This window comes from Hyposmocoma kahamanoa, unplaced genomic scaffold (genome assembly GCF_003589595.1).
Source record: "Hyposmocoma kahamanoa isolate Upper Pololo Valley unplaced genomic scaffold, ASM358959v1 63, whole genome shotgun sequence".
Classification (NCBI taxonomy): domain Eukaryota; kingdom Metazoa; phylum Arthropoda; class Insecta; order Lepidoptera; family Cosmopterigidae; genus Hyposmocoma; species Hyposmocoma kahamanoa.
The window spans coordinates 22374827-22389935 of NW_020653851.1; the positions used below are offsets into that span (position 1 = coordinate 22374827).

The 15109-nt window shown below is 35.5% G+C and overlaps 1 long non-coding RNA gene across 1 annotated transcript; it reads right to left on the bottom strand.

The window, feature by feature from the left end:
* Window positions 1-13842: 13842 nt before the first annotated feature.
* Window positions 13843-14087, bottom strand: LOC113230569. Its single transcript, XR_003310510.1, has 2 exons — window positions 14045-14087; window positions 13843-13951 (listed from the first exon to the last, which is right to left on the bottom strand). It is a non-coding gene; the product is annotated as an uncharacterized LOC113230569 (long non-coding RNA).
* Window positions 14088-15109: the final 1022 nt, after the last annotated feature.

Here is a 15109-nt window from a genome sequence, read left to right on the forward strand (position 1 = left end):
TCAGAACACAACATATAGATGTGAACACTAGCTACGTCAGAACGCATCACGACACACTACGTCCGACGTTTTTATGATAAATAATTTATATTATATATATCTGTAATATGTTTTTGTCTTTGATTAACCTATGTGCAATGTATTGTTCTGTTTCGGTAATTATTGCCATCGTGGTGGAAGTGCCCAGGGCATCTCAGATGTACAAGAAAGGAATTTAACATCGCCAGGGGAGGCTCTTGCTTGTGTCCTAATTAGTAGGGACTACTTACTGCTTACTACGAACTGCCTCAGTGGCCGAACGGTTACCGAACTGCCACGGAGAGGTTCTGGGTTCGATTCCCAGGCCGGGAGAAATATGTGTATGGCCTACATTTAATTCTCTCGAGAGTGTGGGTGTAATTTGTGGTTGTCAGTGTGTGTGTCCATAGCACGCACCATACAGGGTTTCCCTAGCGCGGGCTTACAAAAAAAAATTAAAAAGTTATAATTTCGCAAAAACCAACATTCCCATAAGTTATGTTGTACAATTTTGTTGACAGAAGTATTGGTACTTTTTCCCCATTTGTTCTGTTAATAAATAGACAGTTTTCTTCACAGAACCCCTGAGAATTTTCTTTCTCACTAGTTCTGTTGTACAGTTCTGTTGACATGGTTTCCCTAGCGCGGACTATGAGTGTGTTGTGTTATTATTAATTTATTATTGTTACATATTATACACCTCCATTTTCACAAGATTACGTTTTTTTTAAAATGAAATGTGGTTATTGTAACATGGATATTAAAAAAATTGTAACCAACTGTTAGCTTTTGATACTTCGCTTCCAAAATACTTAGGATTTACTTTCGATCTAAACTTTGAGACTTAAGAAAATGGCGTGAGGGGAAGTATTTTATTAAATTAAACGAAGGAAACGGATATTTTACAGGACAAACATATCTAAACTGTGTTAAAAATCCAAGTGTTTACTTACATGTTAGTTAAAAATGTTTAATGTTAAGATGACTGAAGAAGATTACAGAACAAATTAACAGTAGGTAAGTATATTGTTTTGTTTGATTAAACTACTTTTAATTGATCTTATTTTATGTCAAATAGATAAGAAGGCAGGGCTTGGTGAAACAATATACTGTGTTTTAATTAAAATACAAATTATAGAATACTTTCATAAGGTATGTTGAAAATGTTTCAATAATAGTAGAGCTCATTGTAACAGAGTTCGTCCAAGGAAGTACTGTCACCTTACCTATTTCTGCCGCCAAGTACTGTGTTTCGGTGTTGAAGGGTAAAGTACAGTGCCCCTAAGATCTTAGCGATTTAGAACTCTGAGTGACACTGAACTGCCTCTGTGGCCGAACGGTTATCATGCTGGACTGTCACGCAGACGTCCCGGCTTCGATTCCCGGGCCAGGAGAAATATTTGTATGGCCTACATTTATTTTTCTCGTGAGTTTGGGTGTAATTTGTCGTTGTCTATGTCTGTGTCCATGGCACCCGCGACACACGGTTTCCTTAGTGTGGGGTTAAGGGGGCGTTCAAATCAACCGCTGTTAGATGTTTTATCTTTGGGCTCAGTTACGCAGTGGATTCTGACGAAGAACCATTAGTATGTATACTGCAGTATGGAGATTAGCAGACTTGAATAATGGTGATATAGTAACTCAAACCTACACCACTAAAGTATTTGAAATACCATTTACAGTCGCCACTATACAGGACTTGACACTGGAGATAATAAAAATCGGTTCTCACTACTCAAAGAATATTGAGAGAAAAACGCCTTGAATTGGAGAAATAGCAAAATCAACCATTAAAATAATTGCTCCTTAAGAAAATTTAGGCGCCATTTATAAAAATGAATCTTCATGCGTGAACAGCCACCCTTAGAGGTGGATAATTTACTTCAAAATGGGACCACTATGGAAGTACCCCCTTTCCAACAAAAAAAGAATCATGAAAATCAGTTCACAAATACCGGAGTTATCGCGTAACATACATACAAATAAAAAACTAAAACAAAAAAACATACAGTCGAATTGAGAACCTCCTCCTTTTTTGAAGTCGGTTAAAAATGAATATTGATTGTAATGAATATTAGGATGTTTTGCTAGTGAAATTATTTTTTTATTTATTAATAAGTAAATAGAACACAAAGAAAAATTTCTTTAGTCTGACAGGAGAGAAATTCGCAAGGTATGTTGTTGATGGTTGATTTGTAACTCTGTTCGTAGAGCGGTCGCCTTGGTATGGCACAGACGCAGTTTCATATCCTGTCAGATCAAAGTAGTTTTTCTTTGTATACGATCTTTGTATTAATAATTATATTACAAGCGAATGGAGTACTTAATTTAAAAAAGAAATGAAAATCATTGTAGTGGCAGCTCAAGATGTTCCCCCTTTGTATATGTTAATGCGTTGGCAAGATAGCTGCCAGTCCTTGGGTCTCCCAGTCAGTCAACAGTCTAATTTTAAAAAAAACCGGATAGTGCGCGAAACCGGATTCATTCTCTGTTTGCCATCCTTAGAGGTCGAATATTTTCTTCAAATTTAAATGGGACCAATACTGAAGTACCCTCTTTCCAATAGACAAGAATCACCAAAACCGGTTCACAAGTTATCGCGTAACGTACATACCAAAAAAAGAAAAGACAGTCGAATTCAGAACCTCTTCCTTTTTCGAAGTTGGTTAAGGAAGGACTAAATGTTTTGATCCGCAAAGTGCAGCGTTTGTGTGGTGTTATACGTTAAAGTTACATTTTTTAAATTTATTTATCTCTCACATCTGTTCTTTAAGGGAAAAAGAAAGACATTCGCTAACAAAATATAATTTCGATTATTACGTAGTTCGACAATATAACTCTTTTTACAATCATTACCATCACGTTCTTACCTCATGCGCATAGCATTAAGTTAAATTCGAATTCTACAAGGCTGTGTAATTATAATTATGTACCTTGTTTACATTGTGAGAATTCTGTGAATCTTTCCAGAATTTAAAAGCCTTGAATGAATGTATGAAATATTCTTTATTGCTCGTAAAATTACACTTAAGTATAAAAATAGTTGCACATTATCTAATGTGCAACAAGCGGCCTTATTGCTATGTAGTATTTTTTTCGAGGCTCTCGTGGGGAATTATATTAAAAAATCTATGTACCAAATTTTATTGATATCGGTTAACGGGAAAGTTGATGAAATTTAATAAACTGGATTTGTCTCCTAATTTGACACCATTAGCGGTGGCATATTTTCTTTAAATTTTAATGGGACCACTACCAAGGTGCTCCCTTTCCAACAAACAATGAATCATCAAAATCGGTTCTCAAATGCCTGAGTTATCGCGTGATATACACACAAAAAAAATGTTTCCAAAAAAAGGAAAAGTCAGTCGAATTGAAAACCTCCTATTTTTGAAATTGGTTAAAAATGCCTACTCTAGCCCTAACCTTGTCTACAAGAAAATAAGTGCGAACTTAACATCCATCTAACCTGATGGAAAGCGACGATGAAGTCAACGATGTAGCATGTACACCTAAATAATGCCTTTGTGGAATCTTTGGAATATCCACAGCATATGCTGGAACCCCAGCCTACGTATGGTCCGTCTGCAGCTTCGCTTCTATAAATCCGAGTCACCTAGAAACCTCTTGGCACGCTAAATTATAGTTTTTGGGAGACACAGATTCAGTGTGTTCAATTCCTTGCTGCCCGCATAATTTATTAACACAATTTCGACGAGAATCGCCTGTTCTATGGTACAAAATTGTACCTTCTCGTATATGTACGTAATATAATACACCCAGATTGTAAAACGTTGAGGTAGATTTGATAGCAGAAATACATGCCTTCTAATTATAACCGTTCTATCGTTGCGTAACAAAATTTTCGTCGTTAGTTATAGTGCAAATCCGCGCATGTAGTATTGCTATATAAAGCGCGTATCTGCACTAAACCAAATTACTACAGGGAAGGGATTTAACGTTGTTACTTTCATTTTTGCACAGTAAACATTAATTTATGTTGTCTAAGGGCTGATAACGATTGTTTCCCGTAAATCACGCTAATTTGGTTGACACGACATTTACACGGATTCAATTAGGCCACTAAATTACCGAAATGGAAACTCATAATCTAATGCTAGTAACGCGTAATTACACTATCCCCGACGATATCTCGTTTAATTTACATAGTATTTTAATAAGCTAAATAATACCTTTACCTTACCTAATACTTTATAAGTGTTGCTTAATCAGAACTCAGTAAAAATAAACTGTCAAAAAATGCGTATACGAGGTTTTCAGTCTTCACGCATTCTAGGTTATATGGTGCAGATTGGGTTAAAAAAATTGAAAACTATAATTAAAAAAAAATATGGATGAAAACACACCTGCGTATCAAAATTGTTAGGTACACTGTGTATTTTTAAGACGCGTGGCGAGTTAAAGAAACGTACCTTACCGGTGTAAATAGGAAAAATCTCAAGTGTTACGCGCAATCACTTGAATACACTGCAAACAATACCGTAAAAGTGGTACGTAAACAAACACTGCACTTTCCATAAAATATGAAAATTACTTCCACTCTCTATATACTTTTTTTAAGTCTCAAGTTGAACACGAATGGAACAGTCTGGAAAAGGATATTTAAAACTTTGTTTTTAAAACTAGAAATGCAGTCAAGCGGCAAAGACGCGGGCGCACAAGGCCGATGCGCGTGAGCAGATGAGAGCCTCTTATCACAAGACTTGTAGTATGCGCATGAGTAATGATTATTTGAGATATTCTTGTATGAATTGCTTTGTAGGTATCATTAAGGTAATTATGGTAATATTGTGAAGATTTACTTATGGAAAACAGAGTGAAAAACGTAAATGTGATTCGATGACTTACCGGTTTGCACTGTGGACTCTGGACGAGGTAGCACCGGTAGATTTCGTACTGCCACTGCGCCATACCATACAGTAAGGACGCATGGGATTTGTTGATGGGAAATTGCAGCAATGAACTTTTCTAATTTTGCTGCTTTAGCACTATGAGTACAGGAAGTTCACTACTTTGAGATCTGTTGGTTTAACACGACAGGGCACGACTAACACGAGAGCGACATAATTATCGCGCTTTATGTCGCTCTCGCGCAAGTCGTGTTAGTGTAATCTGGTACATTATTATTACTTACATTATTAATATTATCAATAAGAAGTGGCACAATTCACCAACAAAAATATTGGTTAGACATGTTATTGACAATTTTATGAAACATGAGCAATTTATGTAGTTGGGTTTATATTTTCAAGCACTTTTCATCTAACTACCTCTGTGGCCGAACGGTTACCATGCTGCTGGTCTGCGATGCAGATATAAAATGAGATTGTTTTCGTAATAATAGTTATAAGAATTAAAGAAGATATGAACCATAACATTCAGTGGCAGTAGAGGTCCTTGTGAAAGAGTTCGTCCGGGGTAGTACTGCCACCTGACCTATTTCTGCCGCCAAGCAGTAATGTCAGCGTTATCGTGTTCCGGTTTTGAAGGGTAAGGGTGTTGGTAAAATTACAGGCACATGGGACTTGTCAACTTATGTCTAAGGTTGACGTACGCAGTGGCAGTGCCCCTAAGATCTTTGCGATTTGAAGCTCTGAGTGGCACTGCAACTGATAAAGATAGGCCTGTCGCTTACCACCAGGCGCACGACTTGTTTATCCCGTCATTTGGTATTATATAAAAAAAATATATTTCCCGCCTAGCAAGCTTTGTAGTTTAACTTTTATACCGTTTCTTTCACAAAATATTCCTACATACAGGCTCTAGACATTTTATATTTGTTTTGTCACTTTCAAACTACCTCCGTGGCCGAACGGTTACCATGCCGGTCTGCCGCGCAGAGGTTCCGGGTTCGATTCCCGGAACGGCAGAAATATTAGCATGGTTTACATTTATTTCTCTCGTAACTTTGGGTGTAATTTGTGGTGTCTATGTGTACGGCAATGGCACCCGCAATACAGGGTTTCCCTAGTGTGTGTAATTATTATTATTATTACGTTATATAAAAATGGCGTATCTAAATTTGTCGCTTTATTTGTATTGTATTTGTATTTATGAGGGCGGAAAATCCTCGTCATTAGAGTGTAATAAAGATAGCAGTTATATCTTTAATGGTATAATAATAAAAATGATTTTTAAATTAACATTAGGCCTAGATTGACATGTTAGAGATTATCATCATCAACCTATTTATACGTCCTACTGCTAGGCACGGATCGCCTCTTGCTGGCTCACTGTACTTAAGTTGGAGACTTCGCGCGTTTTCTTAGGGCTGTGCACAGCAGTGAAAAGTTCATGGTACATTTAAATTCCGAGAAACTCAGAGGTGCGAGCTCAAATTCGAACTCACGGTTTCTGCATGTGACAAAATAAAAAAAATCACGTTTAATGTCTTTGTAAATTATCGAACCAGAAATAGAGACGAAATAGCTATCCATCCCTGGCAATTCAACAGGCAAATGGGCCTTATATCACTTTTAAATATCAACCCTCGTTTGCGCTGAAATTACAATTAAAAACTGAAACAGTACAGCATCAACAACTGACTTGCGTGTACGTTTCCGTATATACCAAAAATATTCTGTATTTATTGTAATAAAGATAATAAATATATCTAACAACAGTGCGCTGTTCCATTAGGTAGTGTGGGGAAAAACAGCAAAACATCTAATTACAAAACAAACGGTATCAAATTTCATCGGTAATTAAATATATAATTTTTCAATTTTCGTCCGTTACAGCAAAGCACAAGTTAAACTGGTCGATTTGAAGTGAAACAATTGACACCTGTCAATTGTTTCGAATTCGGGCTGGCCAATCGGAGCGCAGTTGTCATCGTAATGATTTGGCAGAATAGTTTTCAAACAAATTAAATGACATTTCGTCTCTATTTCAGGCTATAAATACTAGATGCTGTATATAGTACTCGTGTTTATGGGACTTGTTTCTTGCTGTCGTGATATTTCATGATTGTGTTTGCGCCAGTGGAATTTTGGAATGGGATGGATAAGTTAACTTACTTATATTGACGCTCTTGGATTGGCATTGAAGGGGGCAGTAGAGCTCCTTCATCGAAAGAATTCATTGAGAGAAGTATAAGAAACTTGTCAACTTAAGTCTCACTTCCTCGATGCTTGGCACGTCACGACCACTCGAGCATCTCGTTCGTTCCTTCCCCGAACCAGTAAGATGTGGAATGGCCTTCCTCCTGAAGTGTTCCCCTTGCGCTATAACATGGAGTTCTTCAAAAAACGTGTAAACAAGGTTCTCCGGAGTCGGCAACGCATGGGTGATGCCTCTGGTATTGCTCGTGTCCATGGGCGACAATGACCACCTCCCATCAAGTGGCTTGTCTGCTCGATTGCCTACTAGTTAACATAAAAAAAAAAAAAAAAAAGTGTGACGGGCACAGTGGCAGTGCCCTTCAGATCTTTGCGATTTAAAGCTGTGGCACTGCAACTGTTATGGACAGGCACGACTTATTCATCCCGTCACTGGTGAAAGTCGCAAAAAGACCAACTTTACAAAAAAAAGAGAGGTTTAAAGATTCTACGAAGGAAATTTGTTTATTCTAACAACGGTACGATAGGCATTAGATAAACAAAGCTAAGCGATGGTCAATTATATTTAAAAAATAATACCTAATAGCATTATTGACTTTTTGAATTTCACTATTTTTTTTACCAACGTCATATTTAATATAAGTACTCTGGCTATTTTGTAGAAAGGGCGAAAATGCCATTTCGAATTAGTTTTCTAGGAGTCCGTTTTAAAATTCAGTAGTGGTTTTAGTTAAGTCTAAGTGTTAAAATTGAATTTAAAACGTAAATATTTTAACACAGTGTATTAAAACAGTCGTGAAAAATTAAAACGTCCTGACCTGAAAAATTTTTCGAAATGGCGGTTTTGCTTTGTCTATAAAACATCGACGATATTTTTGTGAAATAACTCCACTAGTTTGTTGTGACTATTTATTAATGCATGTGTAAACAAAAATCATTAAAAAAAATCGTATTTTTATTAAGAAAACTTTTTAAATTTGATAATGTTTGTTTTTTCTCCTATTCCGTCCTCGATTCACAAACCTCGTGAACATCCCATCGCTAAAGAGAGACGTATGAAAGCACACTGTCGTAACTGCCGTGAATTGTGACACCTACTGATGAGAAACCGGTGATAGACGCTGTTAATGCAATGCGACGACGAGGTTTAATGAAAGTAAACTAACGTGCTGCCCTCTTCGCCATAACACAAACGCGTTGTTTTGGTAACTTTCGAGATATTGACTTCTAAAATGAGCGAATAGGCGTTATTTAGGTGTGCATGCTACATCCTCGACCTCACCATCATTTTCCATCAGGTGAGATGGACACTTACCTTTTGTAAAAGAAATGTACTCTCATAATTAAATATTATAAGATATAAAAACCGCTTATAGTTGCTACTAGCTAATTTTGGAGACAAAAGATTTTCTTGGCATAGCTGGCACGGTTTGCTAGAAGACGTCGGGTCGGTTCCGGCCGGATCGAAGGAATTTTTTTAGGTGTTCCATCTTTGTATTAATAATTATAACGAAGTAGTGGAGTAATTTCACATAAAAATAATTGAATACCAATTCAATACAAATTGAATTACAGTTCATAGCGACATCTCTAGCCAGGGCTAGTAGCTGTAAAGTTATCTAACTGAGCGACGAAATACTTTCATAGATTTCTCATAGATGGCGCTACGGCAAAGTCGTTGAAAACCAAGTACAAAAGACCCGACAGCAAGCAAATTGAAAAATTCGTGAGGTTCGCTGGTTCGTGCGCATCGAGTTCCTCGATGGCATAGCGACTGACACGGTTGGGATCTGGCCGGATCGAAGAATTTTTTCTAAGTATTCAATCTTTGTGTTAATAATTTTAACAAACTAGAGGAGTAATATTTCCAAAAAATAATTGAATATCAATTCAATACAAATTTAAAGATTTATTTCTTTTAATTTTTTTACATACACAGCTTTTTATCGTAAATGACAGTTTAAACCGTAAGTTTCTCAAACTTTTTGTCTTGCCTAAGTGGGCAGGCAAGATAAAAAAAATTTCAACGTTTACCACCACAAAAAAATATTAAAAACACGTATTTTGTATATTAAATTAACACAAAAATAACAAGGAAAAAAGTTGTAGGATAGTTTATATAGGTAATTCAGGTTTTTTTTTTCAAATGTGGTAGCACCCCCGGGACAGCATCAACGCCCACTGGGTGGCAGTAGGGAACACTTTAGGAAATTATGTTTTAAACTACAACGGACAAGGACGTATCGACATTTCCCGCCAAAACTACATCAAAATAGAAATTACAGAAAAAGCTAAGTTTATCGTTAACTCAACTATTTTATATTTTAGTGTAACCGACAGAATCAATATTATAAAAACGTAACTTATTATCGCAACCGACTGGTACATCACTATTTCGTCACTTACTATAAACAAAGTGGCAAAAAACGTGTTGCACCTTGTTGCGTATTTTCAATCGCAAGTGTCACCTTAAACGCTTGAAAGCCTCAATAGTCTTTAAATAGAGATAGCAAAGATATTATACGAGTAAGCTCCAATAAAGGCTTAACATCTATTTAAAAAAAATTGCTCTAGCACAATCGGCTACGAAATTCCTTTTTTACATTTAGTATCAAATTTATATGTAGAAACAGTGAGCATAAATAAATCATTGTGTAGAAATATTTGAAAAAAACCCTTAAAATATTTGTAAAATTTGCTTTCTATCGCTTACACGAAGTCAGCTGCTTTGTGCAGCAGCTTTCTTTTTACGCTCTCCCAAAATCTCTCTGCAAAAAAACTGTATCCCGTTGGATTAAAACCCAAAATTATGAGGAGACTGAGCAACTTCTTCTTATCCTCAAATAAAACATCTCTCACTTAACTGTTCCCAAGTCGTAGTTCTCTCGCCTTAACACATTCGCACACTATACATTCCACACACCCCTTACGTACAATTCTTACACTCCTATTCAGTAACACATTCACCTTATAAACACTCCCTCACTCATTTTCACACTTTTCATATTGTGAGTTTACTTAATGTCAAACCTTTAGAGGGTTCTTTTAAATAATAAGTTTAGTTCACTAGTACCTTTATAATTCTAAATCAGGATTATTCCACTAACTTTTATATATTTTATCCTTTTTCACAACCTCTGTGCCACAACCAAATTGCTCAACTGCAGAGTGGAAGCCTGGTGACCCGTAATTCAGGTTTTTCTATACCTATCTCGGGCACCAGTCTCTCACAAAACAGTCTGACCAATTTTTGGTCTTGTGTTTTAAGTTCCTTACTCTTAAGCCTGTTTTGTGATTGAGAAAATAAATAAACTTCATTCATTCATTCATTCATTCATTCAGCTGGCACGATATTTATGTTTAAAAAATAACTAAAAGCGGGAAAGCTAATTTATATATATATATATATATATATTTATATATATATATTGTGATTGATCTGTGACTGACGTTATCAATGTAAATGGTTTCTGTAAAATAATAAATGCCTAAATTAAGAATGTTCATTTATTTCAATTGCATAAGTAGGTAATTTAAAAAAAAAACTTATAATAAACAATTTTTAAAATTTTCATTGCGTTGAAAGAACGAACAGACGACTCGACTGTATGTAAATGTCTTTGTTTTTTAGGCTCTGTGGAATTGACCCCTTAGGTGTGACAAAGCATGCCGGATACCTCCAATGAACGCTATGCCAATGAAATTTTTGGACCTGTTGTTTTTATTTCGTGTTTTGTTTCTTTATTTTTTACACAAAATTCGTTTGTTTTTTTTCGAATTTTGTTATTTTTTTGCAAAATTCGGAGAGCATATTGTTTGTAAATAAATATGGCTGTTTACAAAAATAACAGAAAATGTGCAAAAAATAAAGTTGGCATAGTGCTCTGTGGAGGTATCGATGATTGAGAAAATATAATTAAAACAATGTACCATTCAAATAAAATGTTTATTTTGAATACATAGTATGGTCACGAATAACAAATAATTTCAGTAAGTCAAGAAATCATTACAAATTACATGGTTCAGTGCTCACACTCGTATGTAACATTATAACAGAAGGAGCTGGTAAGTCGTTCAATTTGACGTAAGTATTACAGGTACGTAAACAGCCGAGAACAATATCAAATTACAGTACGCCACTTATAGAACCAGGACCCCGATTCAGAACTCTTCGATATCGTAACCGAATCGTTCGATTGGATATTGTTCTCGAATTGAAGGGCGACCCAGATTTAAAAATAATAAACGTTTAAAATAATAAAAGACTTCCATATTACATTCAATGCATTAAACAATAGGACATTCGGTAACTTTCATTCGATAACTGCGTTCTGAATAACGTTTGTAGCCGTTGCTGTACTGCTAGACTAGTTTACTTTAGTTACTTCCATAGTATAATGTCCTACGGAATTCTCATGTGGAGTAAAGTGGCAGATATACAAACCATATTTGTATTGCAAAAACGAGCGATTCGTTCTGTGTACTATAATCGAAGGCTGTAGCTCAGATGCATTGCGAGAGGTACTTTTAATAATATAAAACGGGATTAACTTAAAACTTTTGGTTTATTTTACCATTTTTATGTCTAGGGTTACAAAACAATGATCTTAATATCAATGTCAAGATCTTCTATTTTCTTAACATTCTTTTTCAAAGGATTCTAAATACAAACTAACTCATTCAGCCAGCAATTCTACTCATAGAGTACAGCCTCGTCTACAGTACCGTCTAGGCTCTCGGGTATCTCTCAGAGAAAAGTTTAAGGAGACAGGTATCATGACTGTGGCATCACAGTACATTTACTCAAATATTTTATATGCACGTAAAAATATACAGAATTTCAATAAGAAAGAAGATATCCATAATATTAACCTAGAGCTAAGTCCAAACTCACGGTACCACGATTTCGTTTAACCAAGGTAAACAACTCTTTTATTGGGAACTGTATACGTTTTTACAATAAGATTCCGGAGCATATATTAAGTTTATCATTTCCTAAGTTTAAAAACTACATTAAAAATATTTTGATCGAAAAATCATATTACAAAATTGAAGACTACGTGTTAGATAAAGATGTATGGAAAGACGACACGACTCCAGAATCCACACAAATTTGATTCACAGTGTATTCCATAGCATTTAAGTTTATTTGAAAAGAACAATCCCTAGAGTTTCTTGCTCGTTCTCAGGGAGGTCAGCGTAGTGAACGAGCAGTAGCTTAAATGTGACGTTTTCAAGTGTAAATTTATTTTACCTATGGAATAAATAATCTTTGACTTTGACTTTGACTTTGCCGATTGAGAAGTACGAGTAATCGTAAGGGTGTCATGACATTTCGGTTCGGTTTCGAATGCGACAGTTTGACATTCGATTTGGTTATTGTGAATAAAAATGAAAAGAAATCGTACGATATCTGATCGAATCGGTCGACAACAGAGTTATCGTCAGGTTCTGAATCGACCTGCTGTGCATGCACGATTGAAGAACAATTTGCAATGTATGCGTTACGTACTCGTATGTACTGTAAACAGAAAAACAGAACTATAATAAAGACAGACAAAAACTGTACAAAAACAACATGATGAGTAAACATATAATAGTAATTTTTATTTAGCATTACAATAACAAAAAACTTACATTTCGTTTATCCATTAATAAGAAGCATTGTGCAATAGTTACAGTTGGGCTTACATTACCTATTCTTTTTTCGGTATTGGACGGACGGAAAGTTAATTCTTACTTATTTATTTAATTAAAGAAAATCAGCGCTCGTGGTTCAAGAACAGATTTCTGAGTGTAGCGAAGGTTTCAAGACATGAGACGCAAAATAACTTTGCTGCCGAGCGAAACACACAACTTTTCTCATTATAGCGAGGAAAATGGTAGATCAAAGAAAAACAGTTGAACTACAAAACATTCTTTTTTTTAATTAAAAGAAGTCGAAAGCCAAACAATCATTTATTCCATAGGTAATAGTACATTATGATATAAGTGCGGTAAGTTGAAAATTACGTAATTATGTAATTTTCAAAGCGAACGTATGTCATACGACGTTTTATAACATATTTGCGAGGAATTATAATAATTACTTGGTAAAGCAGTTATAGAAATTTGAACAATTTTTGAAAGTGATTGTTACGTTGCCAGTTGGCATTTTTAATGTTGTCAAGTTATTATTATTAGTTACAATCTCCCCAGTCTCTTTCTCACTCTCTTGAGTGAAAGTAGGAGAAACGAGACCACAGAGTTCTGCAGTCGGTGGCGGCGGCGGAGGCGGTTGCGGCTGCGGCGACGATGGTGGAATGTACCCGTGTGTGCTCGTAGATGGTTGAAAGTCAACACTTGACTCCAAATTTATGTTCCTTGTAATGCGAGAGCTAATTTCTTCTTTATTTCTTATCGAGTCTTCTATGTATCCTTCGGCTACATTGCTTGACATCCTCCGTGGCGTTTTAGTGTCAATAAGTCCGCACCTGAATCGGCGAGCAATGTAGCCGAGGACCTTCTGAAACTGTGCCCTGTGTATTCATGTGCTTGAGGCAAATTTAAGAAAGTGGCAATTTCTTTCGGCATTGCTCCCAATTTATTAATGCCAATGGGTTGGTTAGTGCATTTTCCATTTTGGTAATTTTGAAAAAATCTGTTGGAATTAGCTTTTGTTGAACGAAGCGCTTCGTATTTCTTCACAACGTCGTAAAAAGGCCCCTGTATTGTGAACGACCTTGGAATTTTATTTTTTGTGTTTTGACCTGGAAAAGAAGAACCCGCCCATGGTTCTCGACATCATTAGTTGTTATGTTTGCCAACTCTTGACGTCTACATGCACCATTTATACCGAATATTAATACAACCTGAAAAGAGATAAAAAGAACGTATAAACACCTATATTGTAAAGAAATACGAAAGTGAAAGAAATTAATAACAATAATTTAGTTTCAACTGACCTTTGTTGCCAAATATCGCCAATCCGGAGCTTCTTTTAGGAACTTCTTGATATTGTCAGCCGAAAATACTTTCGACTTTTTGCTTACATGGCCATCTGAGCGTCTTTTTAGAAATGCTATCAAGTTGGAGTATGACTTGATATCAATACCATGGTTTGTTTTACATAGTGCTTTTTAGCATTGAACAGTAGCACCACAATGAGCTTGACTTATATTTTTGAGAAAGTCCCATGAAATAGGCTAAAAACACATTTTCTGAAAATGAATTTGCATCTTTGCTTGTTTTCCATATGATGAAATTTTGATACGCTTGTAAGTATCTATCGGTCGATTTTTCAGGTAAGAGGCTTAGAGTAGCCTTTTTCGCTGCGTTTAAGAGTTGTGGCGGTGTCAAATTGATAAATTCATCACTACTCGACGACATTTTCAAATAAAAACAATACAGCGAAAAGAAAAAGCGCGCGAAATAATTTTTACTTGTCCACAAATTAGCCATGCGCGCGCATCAACGTTATTTTTTAGGCAAAGGTATAAAAATAGCCAGTATTACTAATAAAGTAAATTAATTTTTTGTGTTTTTGTTACAGATAAATGGTTGTAATTTATTTTCAAAATTAATTAAATGAAATAATTAAATGTTTATTTACTATATTTTATCTCCCAAAGTTAATTTTATTCATAAAATATTGACCACTTTTCTAACATAAAAACTCTTTGCAAAGATTTAAAAAAGTATCGTTCATTTTTAGACGGATGTTATGTATTTGTATGTTACTTTATTTAAAAAAAAACTCGTGCGTTTTACATTACAATAACGCACTTGTGCGTTTTACATTACAATAACGCACAAGTGCGTAATGAAATACATTACGATATTGAAATTGGTGTGATTTCAGCCACGTTACGAGCAAATATGTTATAAACATTTTTACATTTGAAAACGTAATTTTTTAAGCTACTTTTTAAACTACTGCTCGTTCACTACGCCGACCTCCCTGAGAAGAACGAGCAAGACACTCTAGGGATTGTTCTTTTCAAATAAACTTGAACGCTACGGAATACATT